The sequence below is a fragment of the Ailuropoda melanoleuca genome, chromosome 1 (assembly GCF_002007445.2).
Source record: "Ailuropoda melanoleuca isolate Jingjing chromosome 1, ASM200744v2, whole genome shotgun sequence".
Taxonomy (NCBI): Eukaryota; Metazoa; Chordata; class Mammalia; order Carnivora; family Ursidae; genus Ailuropoda; species Ailuropoda melanoleuca.
The window spans coordinates 77,393,873-77,414,522 of NC_048218.1; the positions used below are offsets into that span (position 1 = coordinate 77,393,873).

General features: G+C 45.6%; 1 protein-coding gene across 10 annotated transcripts in view; it reads right to left on the minus strand.

Annotated features, from left to right (window-relative positions):
• The window catches only part of ST6GAL1 (ST6 beta-galactoside alpha-2,6-sialyltransferase 1), a 117,981-nt gene that overhangs the window by 43,847 nt on the left and 53,484 nt on the right, over positions 1-20,650 (minus strand). The window contains exon 1 of one of the 10 annotated variants that reach the window (XM_034661430.1): positions 18,364-18,923. The exons of the other annotated variants lie outside the window; for them this stretch is intronic. The gene's annotated coding sequence lies outside the window, so the exon portion shown is untranslated. Of the gene's footprint in view, positions 1-18,363; positions 18,924-20,650 lie in introns of those variants that run through there. 10 annotated transcript variants of the gene reach the window in all.

The window sequence follows — 20,650 nt, forward strand, 5'->3', positions numbered from 1 at the left end:
AAGTCACTGATGTGAGCCTCCCACTGCTTAAGGCCACCAAAGTGACCACTGTTTACTTTGCACACCTTAGCAAACTGATCTCTTTCCTAGGTCCAGCCCAAGGCCAGCTGGGCCACCGTACAAAGAGAAAAGGGCAGAGAATGTAGAGGAGAAAGGTTTTGATCGAGTCTGTCCTCAGAGGACCACCCTACCCTAGTCCCACAGCCATAAATGTCAGTGTAGGTGAAAGGAACCACTTGGGCTCCCATTACTTCTCTATAGTACCTGGGCATTAACTACGCCTAGGAAGCATCTAAAAATATAGATGCCCAGCACTGTCCTCAGTAGCTTCTGATCTAATTGCTCTAAACCAATAAACAGTAGAGTCACTGAGGAATGTGAACATTCACGGGAGGGTGGCTTCAGGCAGAGTGGGAGGAGGCCATGTTGGCTCAGCCTAGGATGAACAGGGATGGTGAGTCGACAACATGGCCTTAAGCAGGTGAAGTCCTTGCTTAGCACAGGCTCCTCCACTAGCCGGGGCGTCCGATGCCCCTTCACGGCCCAGAGTTCCTGAGGAGGTAGCAGGGCCTCTGCCTCAGTCCAAGTCTTTGAGAATTTCAGGCCAAACTGTTGTCAATTCTGGGCCGCTCGCTCCAAGAGGAGATGTGAACAATTCACGTCTGTTGTGAGGTCAGGGGGGTCAGGACTTCCAGAGTGCTAACCGCCCTTGCATCAACGTGCGTCTTTCACCTTTCTCTCCCCTCGGCTGTGATCCTGACTTTGGTCACCAGATGACACAGGCAACAACGTGACTGAAGATTAATCCTGTGGGTGCAAGAGTGTGCTCCATCCGGGGCAGTCCCAGATGAGGACTCGCACTCAACTTCCACTCCTGGCCAATGGTCCTGCTCCCCTAGAGGGCAAGGGCTGGTTTTCTGAGGTTTTCTACATTCACTTTCCTCCTCACCACCCCTACACAAAGACCACTTGATATCTGCCCCTAGTTGTTGCCTAATGGAGCATGCTGACCAGTAGAAGGCTTGGATATTTTTCTTCAGGGGCCAGATGCACAGATCTCAGCATTCACTCATTCATCATACCCTCAAACCTCCCTCCTCATCATTCCCTCCCTTCATTTCAGGGATCCAAGGGCACACCCGTTACCAGCCCATCTCCACAAAGGAAGCTTCCTAGACTCTCCAGGGTAGAGCCGTCCTCCTGTGTGGACTCCCACCACACTCCTGACCTAAGTGACTGTTCTTTTTAGGCTCCTTCAGATGCTGTGGAAGGGTGGGGATCTTATTCTTCCAATCAGATAAGGCTCTATGAAGATAGAGTTTACGAACACCCATTCTGCTGTTTCAGTATTCCAAGCACAAGGTATACAAGTGGTACTCAATATCAGACTGGGGCCCACCACTGGGTCTTGTAATATGTATTTTAGGGGAGCAGGGGAAGTGGTTAATTTTTAAATAGGGCAACGATTTCAGACTTGAACCAAAATCATCAATGAGCATGAAGCACCTACTGGGTGTGTATCCCTGCACAGAGAGAGAGGGAGAGAGAAGTCACCGTGGCTCCTTCTAGGGGCTTCCTATGTGCCAGGTGCTGTACTAAAACTGTACACGGAAGAGTTCATTCAACCCTAACTGCCATCCTCTGAGGTTGGCATGGTTATCCTTTCATTTCCCAGATAAGGAAGCTGAATTTTAAAGAGGTTGAAGGGCTTTGACTAGTAAATGGAAGGGCCCAAACTGGACCCCAGCACTGTCTGAATCTAAAGACCATGCTCTTAAAGCCTGTGCTCCAGTGGCCATCTTGTTTGACCTGTGACTCTCTAGGCCACAGCTGTGCCCACCTAACCCCGGAAGCAAATGGTTTCAGTTATAAGGAAACCAAGCGTACTGAGTTCAAAGCCCAGCACACACTTAGGATGATAGATACTTGATATGGTGAATTGGACCTTTCAGCAGCCCTGGATAGTTGCTGTTATGGCAGGGGACCCTTGGCATTTACAGAGTCAACATTTGAAACTGTAACTATTGGAGAACAACCCCAAAGGTCCTAAATATAAAACAGGCTGATTTTGCTCGTGGATATGAAGTATGTGCACAGAAAGCTGGCAGGAGCCGATCCCTTGGGATGTGAGAGAGCTCATCCCCAGGCCATGACCCAGGGCACAGGGGGGTGGGCTCTGTGCCCTCCATGCACCAGAACATGATACAAACAACTCCTTGTGAACTACAGTTCCTAAAGGAATAAGGCTGCTAGTCCTTGTGAAGGAAAGTTTACACTCCATGATGAATTTTTGCTAATAGATTTATAAATGCCTATAGCCCTGTATTCATGAAATCGTAAGAGACAGAAATCGTGTAATTGTTCAGTTATGTATGACTGCATATATGGGGAAATTCTGTGCTCTGACAGCATGCGCATGAGTCCCTTATCCGTCAGATGAAAATGAATGCCTCACCTGGGGCTGTTGTCAATAAACGAGAACTTGGTCACAGTGACCAAGAGGATGTTGATTAGGGATTCTCAAAGATCTCTTGGGGCACAGGGGTGGCTCAGTCAGCTGAGCATCGACTCTTGATTTCAGCTCAGGGCATGATCTCAGGGTGGTGGGATTGAGCCCCGGGTCGGGCTCCACGCTCAGCGCCAAGTCTGCTTGAGATTCTCTCCCTCTTCCTCTGCACCACCTAGCATTCCCGCCCCCACTCTCTCTCTCTCTTTCTAAATAAATACATAAATATCTTTTTTTAAAAAAGAGCCAATTCTCAAAGATCTCAACAGAACACCCTCATGAATGTCTAATCTACTGCTGAGACACTTTATAGAAGAGGAACGTGAGGCTGGGGGAGTCATGTAACCTGCCCAGCAAATGTCTGGCCCTAAAGCCTGTGAGCTTTCCTCCCTACAGCCCACTGACAAGTCAGCAAAAAAGTTGTCCACTGCTGCATGCTGACCCAATCAACGAATGTGACTTGGGAGGATGGAGGGGAAAGGAAGAGGGCGAGTGAAGGGAGGGAGCTGTGCCTGGGCTCCTCACCGTCCCTCCCACCCCCAACCACGGCTGGCCTCGGCAGGGCAAAGCTGTGAGCTTACCTTTGGACCACATCTGTTTGGATCAATCAATTCGGCCAGGATGCTGGTAACTCTGAGCTCAGAACAGTAGGCCCACAGGCAACTGCCACTCCCCTGCTCTCAAGATGCTAACAGTCCTAAATACCATGAGAAATCAGACAGGGACCCAAATACCTGATGCACTATTTACTTTGTCCGTCCCCCCCACACACACACACACAGCCCCAGACAGTGAGCACCTGAACCAGCTAGTTACCTCAATGTTGCCAGGGCCAAGGTCAGTGCCTGTGGCTTGGCTTCATGTGCCAAATAAGTGAACATTTTCTTCTTGCAAAGGAGGTGCTCAGGAATCTTAGCCCAGGACTAGGGGCCTACATCCAACCTGGGATCAGAGCATCCATGGATGGGGAAAGCCTGGAGGACAGGAGAGAAACAGAATGGAGGTGGGCATGGGCAGGCCCCAGGGCACAGAGAGAGGGTCAAGTCAGCCCAAGCAGGTGCATGAAGCTGAGCAGCGGGAGGGGACCCTGAAAGGGAGACTGGGACTTCAGCCTGTGGCACCGTGAGTCACCGTGGAAGAGTCTGGAGATTATCAGGCATATAGTGGAGAGCAAATAAAAAGTTTCAGAGCAGGAGAGGGGAGTGATGAGCCTGCAGAGACTATCCAAGGTCAGCAGGAGGAGGGTACGGCAGCTCGGAACACCCCCCGTCCACTCCCTGAAAGTAAGCAGCCAACAAACTAGTAACAGCAGCGGCTTCTTGGCCACCTACCACATGCCAGGTCTGAGCCAAACACCTGCTGAATCTTCAAAATAACCCCCAAGGCAGGTAACTGGGATGCAGAAACTGAGGCTCAGAAGGGGTGAGAGACACACCCACAAGCATCCTTCTGTTAGGAAGCAGAGCCAGGATCTCAACTCAGATTTGACTCAAGGCCCACAGGCCAGGAAAACCTGGGTGCAGCTCCCAGTGCAGACAAGACGAGGACCAAGCCTGAGATGAGGAAGACACTCAAATGGGACCCCGTTTGGGAGAGTGGTGCAAAATTTCATGGGAACCCAGCTTTGCAGTCAGACGAATCTAGACTTGGATCCCAGCAGCATTACTCATCCCTGTGTGATCTTAGGCAAATGTGATATGAGTGCTCCGGGTCTCAGTGTCCTCCTTTGTAAAATGTATGCAAAACCACCTACCTCACGAGACTGCTGCAAAGGGTGGAAGTAAGGACCATGCTTAATAACTGGTGACTTATGGGGCGCCTGGGTGGCACAGCGGTTAAGCGTCTGCCTTCGGCTCAGGGCGTGATCCCGGCGTTATGGGTTCGAGCCCCACATCAGGCTCCTCTGCTATGAGCCTGCTTCTTCCTCTCCCACTCCCCCTGCTTGTGTTCCCTCTCTCGCTGGCTGTCTCTATCTCTATCAAATAAATAAATAAAAAATCTTAAAAAAAAAAAAATAACTGGTGACTTGTAAACCTGCACCGGGCGGAAGCAGGGGACAGGGCACGGGAGGTGGTGGCCTGGCTTGGCTGCTGTGGCTGGAGGAAGTCTTCATTTGCGAGAGGAGATGAACTTTCTGGGAGTGTCATGAGTCAATATTTGTCTTTGGCTAAATACAGGACCTCGGTGTTCATCTCGACAAAGCCAACGTCTGCTGCTCTCAGCATCAACTCCTTCAAACACTGCCGCACAGCCAAGAGCAGCAGATTTAGCGGCCTCAGGAAGTCAGAACCAAGGGAGGGGTGCCGGAAGCCCAACCTTCTGGCAAACTCTGAAACCCAGCCCAGTGGTCCGTAGCTGTCCACCCAAATCACTGTGTGTCCTTGCAAGTCACGTATCCTCTCGAGCCTCTGCTGCTCACAAGGAAAGGAGCCGAACAATCCTTACTTCACAGGGCTACAGTGAAGCCCAAGGGAGAAAACAGAGAAGAAGGAACTTTCCAGCACACAGATGAAACTGTTCGTATTTTAAGTTTCTCTAAGACCATGATGTAACTTCATCGCCTCTAGAAAGCCATTGGAAATAAAGCTTGTAGGTAAAGCACCTGCCCATTTCAGAGAGGAAAAAGAAACACTGCTTAAGGAATACCAACTTAAGACACTGAAGACTTCTTCCTCGATTAAAGCATCCTTCGATTATGAATGGAGGTGACTTATAACTGTGAGAAGAATCACATCTCTGTGATCATACGCATGAAACATAAAGCTGTTCAATGCCCTCAGAGTTTGTCCCCCAGAGCCCTCTGCAGACCCTTGAGGGGAGGAGGGTGGTAGCAGGAAGGGGGTGGGGTGGGGAAGTTCTGCTCTGATTTCCATGGAGCAGAGGGCTCACTGCCCAGGCCAGGAAAAGCCAGTAGACCCAAATTCTCACAAGAAACCCCTATCTCTGGATTTTCCCTCAATTCAGAAAATAGTCCAAACTCACTCCCCCTCCCAACCTTACCCTTAGGTACTGGGCCCTGAGAAGAAAAGAGGAAGTCAGTCAAGTGGTCCCAGAGTGAAACCAGGATAGCTGAGGAGTACTGAGGTCTGGGCACCCAACCCTGATTTCAGGAGAAATGCTTCTCTGCCCGGTCAGCTGCATCCATGCTCTGAGCTGAGTGTTGTAGGGTGTTCCGGCCTTCTTGCTTGGTGTTGAAATAACCTAAAGGGCTCTCACCACCCCCACATCCCACCAATCAAAAGCTGTAAATAGAGAAAGAATACGTTGGGTTCTCTCTTAGTCTGCGAGCAGACGGGTTATTTACAGCCACAGTCCTCATTTCTGTTTCAGCTGTTCTCAACCTTCTGGAAGGGGTGTGTGTGTGTGTGTGTGTGTGTGTGTGTGTGTATAGCAAGAACAAGTCCATTTTAGGGGCTCTGGGCCTAGGTATAGAGAAACAGTGTGATGAGGATGAAGGGCTGGGGAGGGGGCAGTGAGTTGAGGCAGAGACCCCCACTTGGCTGGACCACCCTGGAAAGATCACATTCCAGGTCTGAATTCTGTTCCAAAGAGTAAGGTGAGAGACTGCCAAACACACCCACCTGAAGTTCACCCCAAGCCTTTGAGCCAAGCACCACAACGTGCATTTCCACTGACCCACATAAATACTATTAGCAGTCAGTCAGAATTCCTGCCTCCAACTTCACCCAACTCCCCAACATAGATTTCCTGGCTTATGATAACTGCCTCCATCTCCCAGCCATGACTGAAAGACCAGGGAGACTGCAAAGAACGGAAGGTAAAGAGGCAGTGACACAAATGGGAACAGAAGTTCCTGCGGAGGCCTCCTCCATACAAGGAGCACAGGGCAGGGGGGGGTGTTGGGAGGGGGACACCAAGTTCTGAGCTCCTTGCTGCCTCTGTATGGGACAGCGAGAAGTCCTTTTATTATATCCTAATCCTCAGCTTCCCAAGGACAATGACAGCTACCATCTCCCGATGGACACTGTGCACCAGGCTGGCCCCTGTGGATCTGTTACTTCGCCCTCAGGGAGGACGGCGGGACTGCTCTAGTTCTTCCCTGAAGACATCCGAGACACGGGGAGGCTGAGGTTGTACAGTCAGGAGCTAGTAAGTGACAGAGCCAGGATTTGAACCCAGGGCTCCTGTGTCTGTTCCCCTCTCATCTTCAAGGTGGGGAATGGGGAAGGGGCAACAAATGTCTTCTTTTTTTCTACTCTCCCCCCCAACCCGCTCCCTCCCTAAAAGGATGGGAACCAATTCAGTGTCAAGCTGGGAAATTCAATGTCACTGGAAACCAAAGAAAGACACATGAAAACAGTAAGATACCACCTTCCCCCTTTATCAAATTAATAGAGGCTGAAAATATATATAACATAGAGCTGACAAGAGCACTCTTACATACCTCTTGTATGGAAATTACATACAACATTTCTTCTGAAGGACGATTTGACAAAATGTATCAAAGCATGAGAATATCCATTCTCTTTCAACTCAGTCATATCTCCAAAAAGTTAACAATCAGAGAAGCTGTCAAAGATTATAGTTCCATCTGAACCCACAGGTAACCTAAAACAACCTCAATTTATGAAAATAGAGGAATACCTAAATGTTACTGAATATCCACAGGATGGGATATGATCAAATAATTAAAAATCACATCCGTGAAGATTTCTTAAAGCTTTTTTGTGAATAATTGCATACATACAGAAAACTACAGAAAGCAGTAAACTGAACCATCATGTAACCATTACCCAGCATCTGTAATGATCAATTTATGGCCAACGTTTTTTGGAGAATTTTGTGGTTTTGTTTTTTAAGATTTACTTATTTATTTGAGAGAGAGAGCACAAGCATGAGTTGGGGGAGGGGCAGAGGGAGAGAATCTTCAAGCAGACTTTCCACTGAGCGCGGAGCCTCCCACAGGGCTCGATCTCATGACCCATGAGATCATGACCTGAGCCAAAACCAAGAGTTGGACACTTAACCGACTGAGTCACCCAGGTGCCCCAATTTATGGCCAATCTTATCTCATTCATATCCACCAAGCCCCCACCTTGGCTTTGAGAAACAAATTGCAGACACCATAGCATTGCATCCATAAATATGTCAGTACGCATTTCTAAAATGTATTCGTTTTAAAAACACAACTAAAATACCATTATCAAGCCTAACAGAACTTTCAGTAATTAAGGTTTCCAAACAAAAAAAAGGGTTTATAATACAATGTGAATTGATAAAGAATATTATAAAACCATATATGCTATAATCTTAGTTGAAAGAAAGAGAGGGGGAGGCAGGGAAGAGAAAAAGAAATGCTATTCAAAGAGAAAATAACTTAAAGGAACCATATCCAAAATATTGTCAGTAGTATATAGTTACCCCTGTGTCATGACCTTAGAGAGGATTTTTGTTTACTTTTGTATTTGTGTCTGTAGTTTCACTAACAGGAATCTATGGTATTAGATACCTATTTATCATTTCTCTTATTCTTCCTTCATATAAGTTCAAAGTTTCCCACTGGTATCATTTCCCTTCAGCCTGAGAAACTTCCGTTAGCAGTTAGGAGTAGGGCTGCTAGAATGAAGTTTCTTGATTTTCCTTCATCTGAGAAGATCTTTATTTTTCCTTCACTCCTAAAGGATATTTTTTCTGGATTTAAAATTCTGAGGTGACAGGTCTTTTCTTCGAGTACTTTCAAGATGTTATTCCCCTGTCCCTGGCCCACATGGTTAGAAATGAGAAGCCTGCAGTTGTTTTAATAGGCTTGACTATTAATAGAAAATGTGTCTTATTTCCCTGGCTGCTCTCATAGTTTTTATCTTTCATGTTCAGCAGTTTTTTGTTTTTTTTTTTTTTTTTTTTTAAAGATTTTATTGATTTATTTGACAGAGATAGAGACAGCCAGTGAGAGAGGGAACACAAGCAGGGGGAGTGGGAGAGGAAGAAGCAGGCTCATAGCGGAGGAGCCTGATGTGGGGCTCGATCCCATAACGCCGGGATCACGCCCTGAGCCGAAGGCAGACGCTTAACCGCTGTGCCACCCAGGCGCCCCATCATGTTCAGCAGTTTGATTATGATGTGGCTGAGTAGCTGTCACTGAGTTTATCCTATTTAGGATTCACTGAGATTCTTATTTTTTTAAAGATTTATTTATTTATCAGAGAGAGTGTGCACAAGTGGGGGAGGGGCAGAGGGAGCGAGAGAATCTCAAGCAGACTCCCTGCTGAGCACAGAGCCCAACAAAAGTCTTGATCCTAACACCCTGAGATCATGACCTGAGCAGAAACCAAGAGTCAGACACTTAACTGAGTGAGCCACCCAGGCGCCCCACCCTGAGATTCTTTAATTTGTAAGTTTATGTCTTTCCCCAAATTTGGCACATTTTTAGCCATTCCCTCTTCAAATTTCTCTGCACCAATACCTCTTTTTTTCACCTTCTGGGATGGGACTCCAATAACATGAATTTTCCTTGTTGATGTTGTCCTATGGTATCCTGAGATGCTCTCCATTTTTTCCCAGTGAAAAAATGTATATTTACAAATATAAAATACTGCATTATTTCAATTGATCTATCTTCAAGTTCACAGATTTTTTTTCTCTGTCATCTCTTTTCTGTCACTAAGCCCATGCAATGAATTTATTTCTTCAGATGTCATCTTTTCAGTTCTAAAATTTCCATTGGTTTATTTTGTATAGTTTCTATTTTTCTGCTGATAATTTTAATCTTTTCATTCATTTTAAGAGTAAAGAACGGTTATAACAGCTACTGTACATCTGTCTCATAATTCCATCATCTGAGTCATCTCAGGGTTAGCACCTATTATGGTCTTTTCCCTTGAGTATTATTCAGATTTTCCTGGCTCTTTTTATTTGGATTGTATCCTGGACTTTTGAATAATACATTATGAAACTGAATCCTGCTAAAATTCTCCGAAAAAAAATGTTGATACTTTTGTTTATTTATTTAATGGACAATTAACCCACTTATTTTCAGATTGAAAATTCTGTCACATCTTTTGCAACTGGTAGCTTTGCTGCCATTTTGGGTTTCAAAGCCTTTGCTAGGCTAGCTGGGTCTGCCTGTCACATAGGCAACTCAGGGTTCATCCAGGACCTGGGTAATGTTAATGTCATAGTCAACTACTCCAAACCTTCGCTGTGCTTCTTTGGGTCTATTCCATGCACACACACCTTGGCACATGCCCATGACTTATATTAGTCCATGCACAGAGTGAGTGGGACCCTTTGTCCAGCTCTCAGCTCTCAGGGACTTCTTCCCACTCCCTGCTGGCTCCTTTGCCGGGTTCTTCTGGCTGGAAAGATGGGGCTATCTCAGAGTTTTAGTCTTCCACACCATCGTGCAATTCCATGTGACAAAGGCCATTATGGGTCATCATTCAAGTTTCAGGTCCAGTATCTTATCTGCATCCTATCACTCTCAGGGCTCTCGCGTAGTTGCTTTTGCATTCTGTCCAGTTTTTTAGTTGTAAACAGAGGGAGGTGATAGTTGGATTACATCATCTTGGCTGGTACTGCTGCCCTTTCCTTCTCAGCAATTTTTACTTCTCAAAATTTCACTCATCTCTCCAAAGCTCCATTAAAATACCATTTCCTTCCAAGAAGCCAGCCTTCTTCTCCCAGCTAGAAAAACTTTCCTCTTCCTCTGTATTAGGGAAGATTCAGATTTGGCAATATTGAGACTCACAGCGAAATCTTTTCATGACCACCTTTGTTCAAAGATCTGGGTTCAAGGACATGGCTTTAATGAAATCAAACCCAACCATGAAGCCTCGTGGTGGTTAGGAGAATAGATTTCACCTAAAACCCAGCTTTGCTAATTGTTGCATGTGTAACTTTAGGCAGGTCACTTAATTCTATGTACCTCGTCTTCCTCATCTATGGAATGGAAATAATAATACCACAGAGAATTGTTATGAAGATCAATTAGGTTAATAGTTAGAAAGCACCTAGAATAATGCCGTGCTGTACATATAAAAGATATCACTCTCTCACAGGTTCCCATAACTTTGTTCTGCAGATGACGTAACCCTGCACAGGGAATAAGAAAGAACAGACAGAACGAGCTCTATCACCACCTCTTACTATGCCCTGAAAGGGACAATAATTATTTCGGTAAATGATTAAAAGAGCACAATTTGAGCATCTGGGTGAATCTTCTGGAAAGCCCCATGGTAGAATGAAAGGATAATTGCCTAAAGTGGGTTAGGAAATCTGGCTTCCAGAACTGGATCTCCTTTGGGTCTGGCTTTTCTGTTCTAAATCATGGCTACACAGGGTAGAAACTGGTCTACCTATACATGGCTGATTGAGTCAACATTTGTAAAAGGAAAAAAGGCAAATTTCTTAATTTACCCTCCGATGCCTTCCTGATACACTCATCATAAAATCCAAATTTTTTAGACTGTCGCCACAGAGCTTTTGTGATTTTTACTGCTGCCGTAGTTATCTGTGACCTCATCTTCTGCCACTCCCTCACAGCCCTCACATTTCCAGCTGGACTAAACTAAGTGAAGTTTACCCATCCTACCTCATCATTTCCCACTCGCACCACAGCTGTCATCCTTGAGCTCAAATACCTCTTCTTACCCTCTTGTCAATTATGTTAAATGCCTCCTTTTCTATGTCAACTCCTCAAGGACTTCCGAGAGGTTTTCCCAGACTCTCCACGACACTGCTGGGTTTGGCTCTCCCTCCCTTGTGTCCTAGAGCTCTCCGTACACACCCTGGTAGCACTTTCCAGTAGATGGTAATCACTTATTTTATAGGTCCTGCTCTCCCTCACTGCACCAGTGTTTATCAAAAATATGTATTTTACATGAGTTGGTCTCAAAATCAAGTCAGAGCATCACTGCCAGCTTTTTAAAAATAGAATTAACTGTGTGTGTGTGTGTGTGTGTGTGTGTGTGTGTGTGTGAGAGAGAGAGAGAGAGAGAGAGAGAGAAAGTTCTATTTCTCTGGAGAACTGGACCTCATTGATACAGCCTCAATGCATTCTCAGTCAAAATCCCCGCTGTTATTTTGTAGACACTGACAAGTTAAGTCTAATATTTATAAGGAAATCCAAAGGACCTAGAATTGAAAAAGCCATCTTAGGAGAACAGTTAAAGGACTTACATTACCAAACTTGTTATGAAACCACAGTAATCAAGACAATGTGTTATTGGTATAAGGACAGACAACTAGATCAAGGAAAAAAACACAAAATCCCTAAATGGGCCCACACATATAGAGTAACAATTATTTTACAGTGGTACCAAAGAAATTTAATGGAGAAAGGAAAATCTTCTTAATAAATTGTTCGGAAATGTCTGGATCTCTAAGCAGGAAAAAAAATTGACCTTCGACCTCTACAGCACTTTATCCATACAATTAATTAGAGAAGGATCTTAGGCCTGTATGTGAAAGTTCAAACAATAACACTTCTAGGAGCAAATTACAGGAAAATATCTTCACAAACTTGGAGCAGATAAAGATGCCTTAGGGCACAAAAGGCACTAAATAACAAAAGGAAAAATAACGGTTAGATAGAAGTCCATCACATTTAAAGTCCAATTTATTTGAAAATGGCCCTGACAGCTAACCTCAGTTCTTAATGTGAAAAAGACTGAAGAGGCCCAGAAACAACCATCTCAGGACAACATGTACCCAAGATGTTCCAGGGCCTCGCACAGGGGTAACAGCGTGTGTGTTATGTTTCACCAGTGGGGTAGGCCCGGAGTTAAGAAGCACTTAAGAGAACAAGATAAGGTCTTTGTCACGGGCAGATCAGAGTATCGCTAGGAGATAAGACTCACTCAGAACGTACAGTGCTACTAAACTATGCAATTCTGACCTGCAATCTACACTAACTCAGGCGAAGAAGAGAGCAGGTTGGGGTGAAGTAGACACATTGAGGACAGGAAACAGAAGGGAACTGAGAAAGCCTCTCATTGTTTCTCCTCATCCCATTTTTCGAGATGAGAAAACAGGCCCGCTGGCATGGAGGAGGCCACATCACTGATCGGTGGCAGAGCCAAACTGGAACTCAGATTTCTTGGCTCCCTCTCAAAGGCTCCTCCTGTGTCATGCTGCTGACTTTAGTATCCAGCCAGGCTTCATGGGAGATGTGGGGGATTTGCATTAGGCCTTAAATGTGACGCTCCCAGGACACTGCCCCCGCATGCGACAGGTGTTCAGTAGAGAATACTGTTGTTCCATTAGATTGGATTTCCCAGATGAGCAGTGACAAAGCAGAAGGCCCCACAGCCAACATTTCTAGGCAAAGCGCATTTCACACCAAGATTGGTCCTACACCTGCCTGGCACCCCATTCCACCGGTGACTGCTGCTCCAAGAAAGCCAATGAGGCTCACTCGGGCTCTTCTCTAACTCACCAGCCATGAGGATTGAAGAAGGAAACATTCAACCTTTCCGTGATATGCCCGGAGTTCAGATTCTACCCAAGAAATAGGAAGGCTAACAAACCGGACAAGAACACAGCACAGAACTACCCTCACCCCAAATCTCTGGCACAGGTCGACGGCACAGATGGGAACTGGTGAGACGCTGAAAGAAAGAGGCTGCTTGGAGATGAGAAACAGCTGGGATGCAGGAACAAACCAATGCCTCATAAAGTATAAGGCTGCATAAGCAAAAAGAAATTCCAGGTTTTTCCCAACAAACAGGACTGCATTCATTTGTCCTCCGCCCAAGCAGAAAATGGCACTTAAGCTTCTGCTTGCCTTACTTTACAAATGCATCTGCCATTTCACACACACACACACACACACCTTCTAGCATCATGGGCAGATTTTTGCAAGTTCATCCATTCAGCCAACAAATACTTACAGAGTGCTATGCTCTTCAGGCCCCGTGGTAGGTGACATGGATCCAACGGGGACTCAGGCCCAGTGCTAGGTAACGAGGATAACAATGACACAAGGGTGACTACAGAAGGTCTCTGCCTCCGAGGGAGAAAGACGGGTAAGAAAGAATCACAGCTGCCCAGCAGGCTACCATGAGGACAGTCCAGTCACCCAGTCCGGATGGCGCAGAGAGGCTGCCTGGGGGAGATGTCTCAACTCAACAGGGAGAGGAGGAGGAACTGGACAGACAGGAGCAGGGGATGTGTGGGCTGTGCTCAAGGGCCCCTTGGGTCATTTCTTTGCTTTTCGTAAAGAATGTCCCTTTTAGGAGTGTCTGGGTGGCTCAGTCGTTAAGCGTCTGCCTTCGGCTCAGGTCATGATCCCAGTGTTCTAGGATCGAGCCCCGCATCGGGCTCCCTGCTCAGCAGGAGGCCTGCTTCTCCCTCTCCCACTCCTCCTGCTGGTGTTTCCTCTCTCGCTGCCTCTCTCTCCGTCAAATAAATAAATAAAATCTTTAAAAAAAAAAAAAAAAAAGAAGAATGTGCCTCTTACCCGTCATTCAAATTTCATCTGAACGCAACAAAACACTTGCTACCTTCCAAAACCTGACAGTTTCTTTTGATGCCAACTGTGGGGAGAAGCCACTAAACTAATAACTGTATGAAGTATCACCTTCTCTTTGTGAAATTAGGTACTTGTTGACCTTAAAAAGAAGATTTTATTAAAACCTGTTAAAAAGTTTCAGGGACATGACAATGCTGCTTTGCTCCTACTTACAACATCGACATAAAAATGCACCCTCACAACCCAAATGGTCAAAATCCAAGAGCTCATTACGACAGAACAGCTGCCTAGACCAGTATAAGAGGATAAAGCTCTCCCTTCTGCAGAGTAGAAAATAAAAATTAAAAAACAGTGCTTTTCTTTGGGCTCCCTTGAGGCAGGGGCTTTTATGTGCCAAGCTCTTTGCTCTGCATTGTCTCACCAGAGCCCCCGACCCCCGTTGTGCGGGAGGGGCCATCATGCCATTTTTCAGAAGCAGCAGCTCAAGAACAGAAGGGTTAAGTGATTTTGTCCAAAGTAGGCATCTAGAAAGTGCTGGGACTGAGGCTCAAACCCACATGTCCAAGCTTCATTGAGTACTAATTATTAGTGCCAAGCACTGTTCTTAGTACTTTTCAAGGATTAACACATTTCACCCTCCCGGCAACCTTATAGGGAGATTGCCATTGTCCCCATTTTAGAGGAAAAATGAGCCAATTCAATAACGTACCCACCCCCGCACATCTCTCTGCTTCCAAAGCCTGTGACAGATCCACAGGCAACAGGAGGTGTGGAGGGAAATGGGAAGGTCGGCCCTTTCCACAGGCTACATCCAGTTCACGATAGAGCTCCATTCTCCTTTTGTTCCCCTGTGGGAAACTGAGGCTGAGTTTTGGGGAGTGCTGTGTCCAGAACTGAAGGTGGTGGGTATTGGAGCTTGGCCCTCACCATCAGTCTGCAAAGGAAACTATTTCACTAACCTTCCTCGAGGAAGGCCCCCCAGCACTGATGGTGGCCTTGCCTGTTCCTCTGGTCAGTGACGTCAGTGGTGTTTCGAGGGGCATGTGAGGAAGTCAGTACACACAAACACTTGGCACATGTTTACCTTTGTTAAATTCAGCAAAGCTCTGAGGAAATTTTCATCCTCAGTGCTCAGGATTTTGTGGCAAAAATGGTGAGCTCATGGAACAGTTGCTGGGACTGTGGAAACACGTGCTATCTACCTTAAACTTACACAGTGCTGTCTGTCCATTACATCTCAAAACTGGTAGGGGAAAAAAACAGAAGCAATATTTCGAGAAAATGGAAGCAAGATCTCAGAACAACAAACACATTTTAAAATGTAGCTTTCTGGCTTAGAATTCAAAGGCTGGGGTATTTATTACAAAGATATAGTTTTAGGGGCACCTGGGTGATGCAGTCAGTTAAGAGTCTGACTCTTCGTTTCAGCTCAGGTCCTGATCAGGGTCATGGGATCAAGCCCGGTGTTGGGCTCCACGCTTAGCCTGAGTCTGCTTGGGATTGTCTCTCTCCTGTTCCCTCCGCCCCTCCTGCTTGTACTCGCACTCTCTTTCCCTCTCAAATAAATAAATGAATAAATAAATATTTAAGGAAAGTTCTAAACTTATACTTGTTATTTATAAACAATTATATTTAATTATATTACATTTAAATGTAATAATAATTCATAAATATATTTATAAATCATAGTGATCTGATTTTATAATCTAATTACAAAAGATAGAAAAGAAACCTAGGCATGAGGTAGCAGGCTAGAGCATTAAATATGTCAATTTTGAAACAACCTCAATATCCAGCCATAGAAACAGGCAAATTATATATAGAATTTGGTAATATCCTCTGAGGCCATTACCACATGCACTGAAAAGACAGAAAAATGTTTATGGTAAAGGGAGAAACAAAATAAACACCATCCACGCTAAAATTATAATTATAGTAAAAACCTTTTTTTCCCCCATAAACGGAAAAATGGATGATGGCAGGAGAACACTGTGAAATGAGCACTAATGTGCCAGAACGCCAGGAATTAAAAAGTGTATCATTACTGCTATTATAATGTTTGTGAATAAAATAAGAAAAACAAACTTAGAACCCACTAGGTTGCCCGCAAGGCAGGCACATGGCCCTCCTAACCCAGTTTCCCCCATTAGACTATCGTATATTCCAGGAAAGGCATAAAGCTCGGATAAAACACAGGCTCTCTTATCTTAGCACAGGGAGGGCAAACCCATTTGCTTGGCACTTCACAACGTGGCCCTGGCTGAGCTCTCTCTGCGAGTTAGAACCCGAACCTTCCCATAACAGGCTCACCATGCAGTGAAAGGACTCCCTCAACTTCCGCTCTTCCTGTTTGAAGACAACAGTTCCCTTTACTCCTGTGATCCTTCAGCCACCTCCTTAGAAGCAAGTCTAACAATGGTTTGGAAATTGGTTACCCCTGCTCTGCGCCCCCCCCTTGTCCACCGCACACAATACTATCAACACCAGCAGCAAGGCAAACCCTCAGGGGTAATATCACCACATCAAGGCCATTGCTCATTTCCACCTATTCAATTCCACCATCCTTCCAGGCTCAGATCAAGCACAGGGAAGAGGAGGGACCGATCTGGGTCACAACCCAGCTCTCACTTTCCAGCTTTGTGACCCCAGGCAAGTTACATAACCTCTCTGGACTCATTTCCTCAGCCATTAGGTGGAACTGTCAGAAATGCTTCATGTAATTGTTGTAATATACGAAATAGGTAAAACGCCACTTCGCCTGGTACAGGAGTCACGAGGCACACGTGACTATGGAGCCCTAGCAGTGTGACTAAGCCATACCGAGATGTGCCGTAAATGTAAACTATACAGAAAAACAGAATGTAAGAATGTTGGGTTGATAATTTTTATGTCGAATGCATAATAAAGTAAATAATATTTTGTAGATATTGGGCTAAATTTAATATATTAAAATCAACTTCAGAGACACCTGGGTGGCTCAGTTGGTTGGGCGTCTGCCTTTGGCTTAGGTCGTGATCCCAGGTTCCTGGGATCTAGAACTGCATCGGGCTCCTTGCTCAGCGAGGAGCCTGCTTCTCCCTCTGCCTGCCACTCCCTCTGCTTGTGCTCTCTCTCTCAAATAAATAAATAAAATCTTTAAAAAAAATTTAACTTCATCTTTTATTTTTACTTTTGTAATGTAACTATTATATAATTTAAAATTACGTATGTAGTCCATGTTTGTGGCTTGCTTTCTATTTGCACGGAACATGGTAACTGATGTTAGTCCTTTCTCTACTTCTCCTCCCCATTCACTGGCCACACAGAGGCTCATGCCCGGTATTGTCTAAAGTCATTAATCACATCTTTAGTTCCAGGTGGAGTCCCTTCTCCTTCCCAGGCTCCAGGTTACCAACCTGAGACAGGTGACAAAAAGTAGAAAGGAAACTAGCTTTAGTATCAGAAAACTGAGCTCCGGTCCTGGCTCTACCATTACTAATTAAGTAGCCCTCAGCATGCCATTTCACTCCACAGAGCCACAGTTTTGTCATTTACAAAACATAGGGTAATGATATCATGTTCACGGCATGAGAGAATGCAGGCGGAAGGTGCTCGATAAACTGTCAGGGACTGCAGAGGTCAGGATTGAGTAGTATAATTGGCAAAGAAGCAAGGAGGTGGGGCGGCCCTGCCTGCCTCCTCCGATAGTCTCTGCCTTCCATTTTGTACTATCACTTAACTATTTTCCATGTCTCTTGTCTCTAAAAACAAGTGTCCCCAAGAACACGCCTCCTCCTTCTCCCAAGTCCCCCGACATAACAAAAGCAGAGTGCTATACGGAGACGCCTTCAGACCTGCACACACACGGAGTGTGCCCTGTGCACCAGGCATCAAGCGTCGTGGTGGGGATGGCCTTGCAGGAAACCTGACGATGCCACATGGACTGTGCTTGGAATGGAGGAATCCAGTAAGTCTAAGGGCACCGGGGACAGAGAGCAGGGTGCCCCTTACCTGGGAGAAGCAGAGAAGCATGGTGGCGGGGAGATGTAGGAAATGGCCAACAGGAAGGACTCTTTCTGACATGCGCAAAACAGAAGGGGACGAACGCATGAATGAGCACGGCAGGCTATGGCATTTAATCCAAAGTAAACATCAGCATATGATGCACAATGGGCCGCCTAACAATATAAATCTTATCATGCGAGGCCCCCAGTTAAGAGGTCCTTCCTGCAGACAGAACACGGCTGCCTTTCTGACCTCGTTACTTCAGCTGCTCCCTGCTCACCCCACCGGCCACTCAGGGACCTAGGCAATCTGCTGTTAGGAGCTGAACCACCACCTGTGGCAACGGCATAAACTTCGGCTTTGTGCACTGAGGTTTAGGAGAGCAAAAGCCCCTGTCTCAAAACATCCTGTTCCTATTTTCAGCCAGGAAACACCTCCTTACCATCGACGCTCTAGCCACCTCCTCCGAGGGCCAATGAGTGTGAAAGGCACAAATCTACACCGTCCTATGGGTGGCGGGGTGGGCTTCTCTGCGTCATCACGTGTTTCTTCCAAGTTCCCAAATGAGATCCAGCTTCTTTCTAGTCTATCCACGACACAATGTTCCGCCTGCACGGCCCAGTTCAAGCGGACACATGAAGCTTCTGGGGTGAAGATCTAAAGTTGACATTTCCAAAGCGGAACTTGTCCTTCAGTTTGGTATTCAAATATTTCAAAAAGCAAAGAAGCTCAAATGATCCTATTTTCAGTCAAGAATAAAAAGACCAAAGATCAGGAAGTGGGTGACTCTAAGAGGGACGGTTGAGCAGTGAGAGGAGATAAGGCCCCTGAGGAGGTGGCGTGGGTGGGCTCAGGGTCCACCTGTGTTATATGGATAGTGGAGCCACACCTTACCAATGGCTGCTTACAAAATCGGCACCAAGGCCCCAAATCCTCCTTCCTCGGGAAACTACGGATTACAAGCATTTTAGGAATTTTAGAAGTCATATCAACCTATGGCAATATAAGGGCTGTATTTGGATCCTGATTTGAATAAACAGTTTTGTTTTTTTTTTTTAAGTAATCTCTACACCTAACATGGGGCTCAAACTCATGACCCTGAGATCAAGAGTCACAGGCTCTATGTACTGAGCCAGATGCCCCTAAAATGTCCCTAGGGATCTTTTAAACCTACACTGAAACATATATTTATTCAGATAAATGAAAAAATAAACAGCTGAATTAGAAGTCAGGTAAAATAAGATCTTATTTTGTGTAGATAATCACATGCAGTGAATGAAAGTTAAATGAAAAGTGCTGCTACTTTTAATCACCCATAAAATAAAACACACAGTCTGCTTACACAACCCTGAATGCTCACACTGAAGTTCGCTCAGGGAACCCAGCACAGCGGCCTTATCATCCTGTCCTGGAGCAGACGACAGTTTTTTCCTTTGGGTAAGAGAGACATAATTATCTTCAGTTTAGCTCCACGTAGCACGAGAAAGACAGTGGGATCAGACCGGCACAAAGATGCTCACTCTAGAGAGACCAAGGGGAAGTCGGATGCGCGGCTCCCGCCCTGCCCTTGTGCGGGCCGTAGGTTCATATGACTGGGCGGCTATCAGAGCAGTGGGCACAATTTCAATTATTCTTTTTTTTTGACTCTCTCCCTTTTAAAAAATGTGCTGAGTGGATAGGGTGACACTGAAATGCCAGTCTACATGCCTGTATGTTACTCTGAGGTTACTTCCCGTGTCAGAGTTGCTATTTAGGAAAAGCAGATAATCACATCGAAACACATAGAAATATAGGGACCGTAAGGAGCACGCCGTGTTCAGGTGACACAGCCCTTGGTGAGACAGCACAGCCATGTCTTCCTGTATGTAGCAACACGGCAAGCAGAGAGCCTAGCACTCAATTGTGATTATCACGTCACGATCATCATTATAAGTGTCACTGAAGCCCTATTCTACGCTAGGTGCTTTCCATTTTGTCTTCGATCTTCTGAAAAAGTCTGTGGGTTATTTTACAGGTAAGGAAGCTGACGCTCACGCAAGTGAGTGATTTCCCAAAGGCCACCCAGCTAGAAGGGGACATAACCAAGATTCAAGTCCTGCTCCCAAGCCTAGCCCTTTCTTTTTTTTTTTTTTTTTAAAGATTTTATTTATTTATTCGACAGAGATAGAGACAGCCAGCGAGAGAGGAAACACAAGCAGGGGGAGTGGGAGAGGAAGAAGCAGGCTCATAGCAGAGGAGCCTGACGTGGGGCTCAATCCCATAACGCTGGGATCACTCCCTGAGCCAAAGGCAGTCGCTTAACCGCTGTGCCACCCAGGCGCCCCAAGCCTAGCCCTTTCTAGCACAGTGCTACCCTGCACACACACGAGGCCTTTGAGCACAGCTCTTTAACTAGACCCTTTATTTTCTAAACCATTTTAAAAGGAAAAAACAAAAACAGAAACAAAGTCCAACAGGACTTTCAAACTGAAAAGCAGAGAAAACTTCACTCTCTGATCCACAGGACGACTCCTGCACATTTATGGCCCTGTTTAGTCTCACTTCCAATTTCTTTGGCTGCCATTATGTCTTCCCTTGGGTCCACCTGACACATTTAAGAGAACAGAACAGGAAATGATTCTTTTGTTTGGAATGATAGACATTCAGGTGATCCCAGAATGCCCCCCACCTCAAAAAAACATTTCCCTTCTGATGATTTTTTTTTCTTTAAACTTCAGATCCACTGGGTT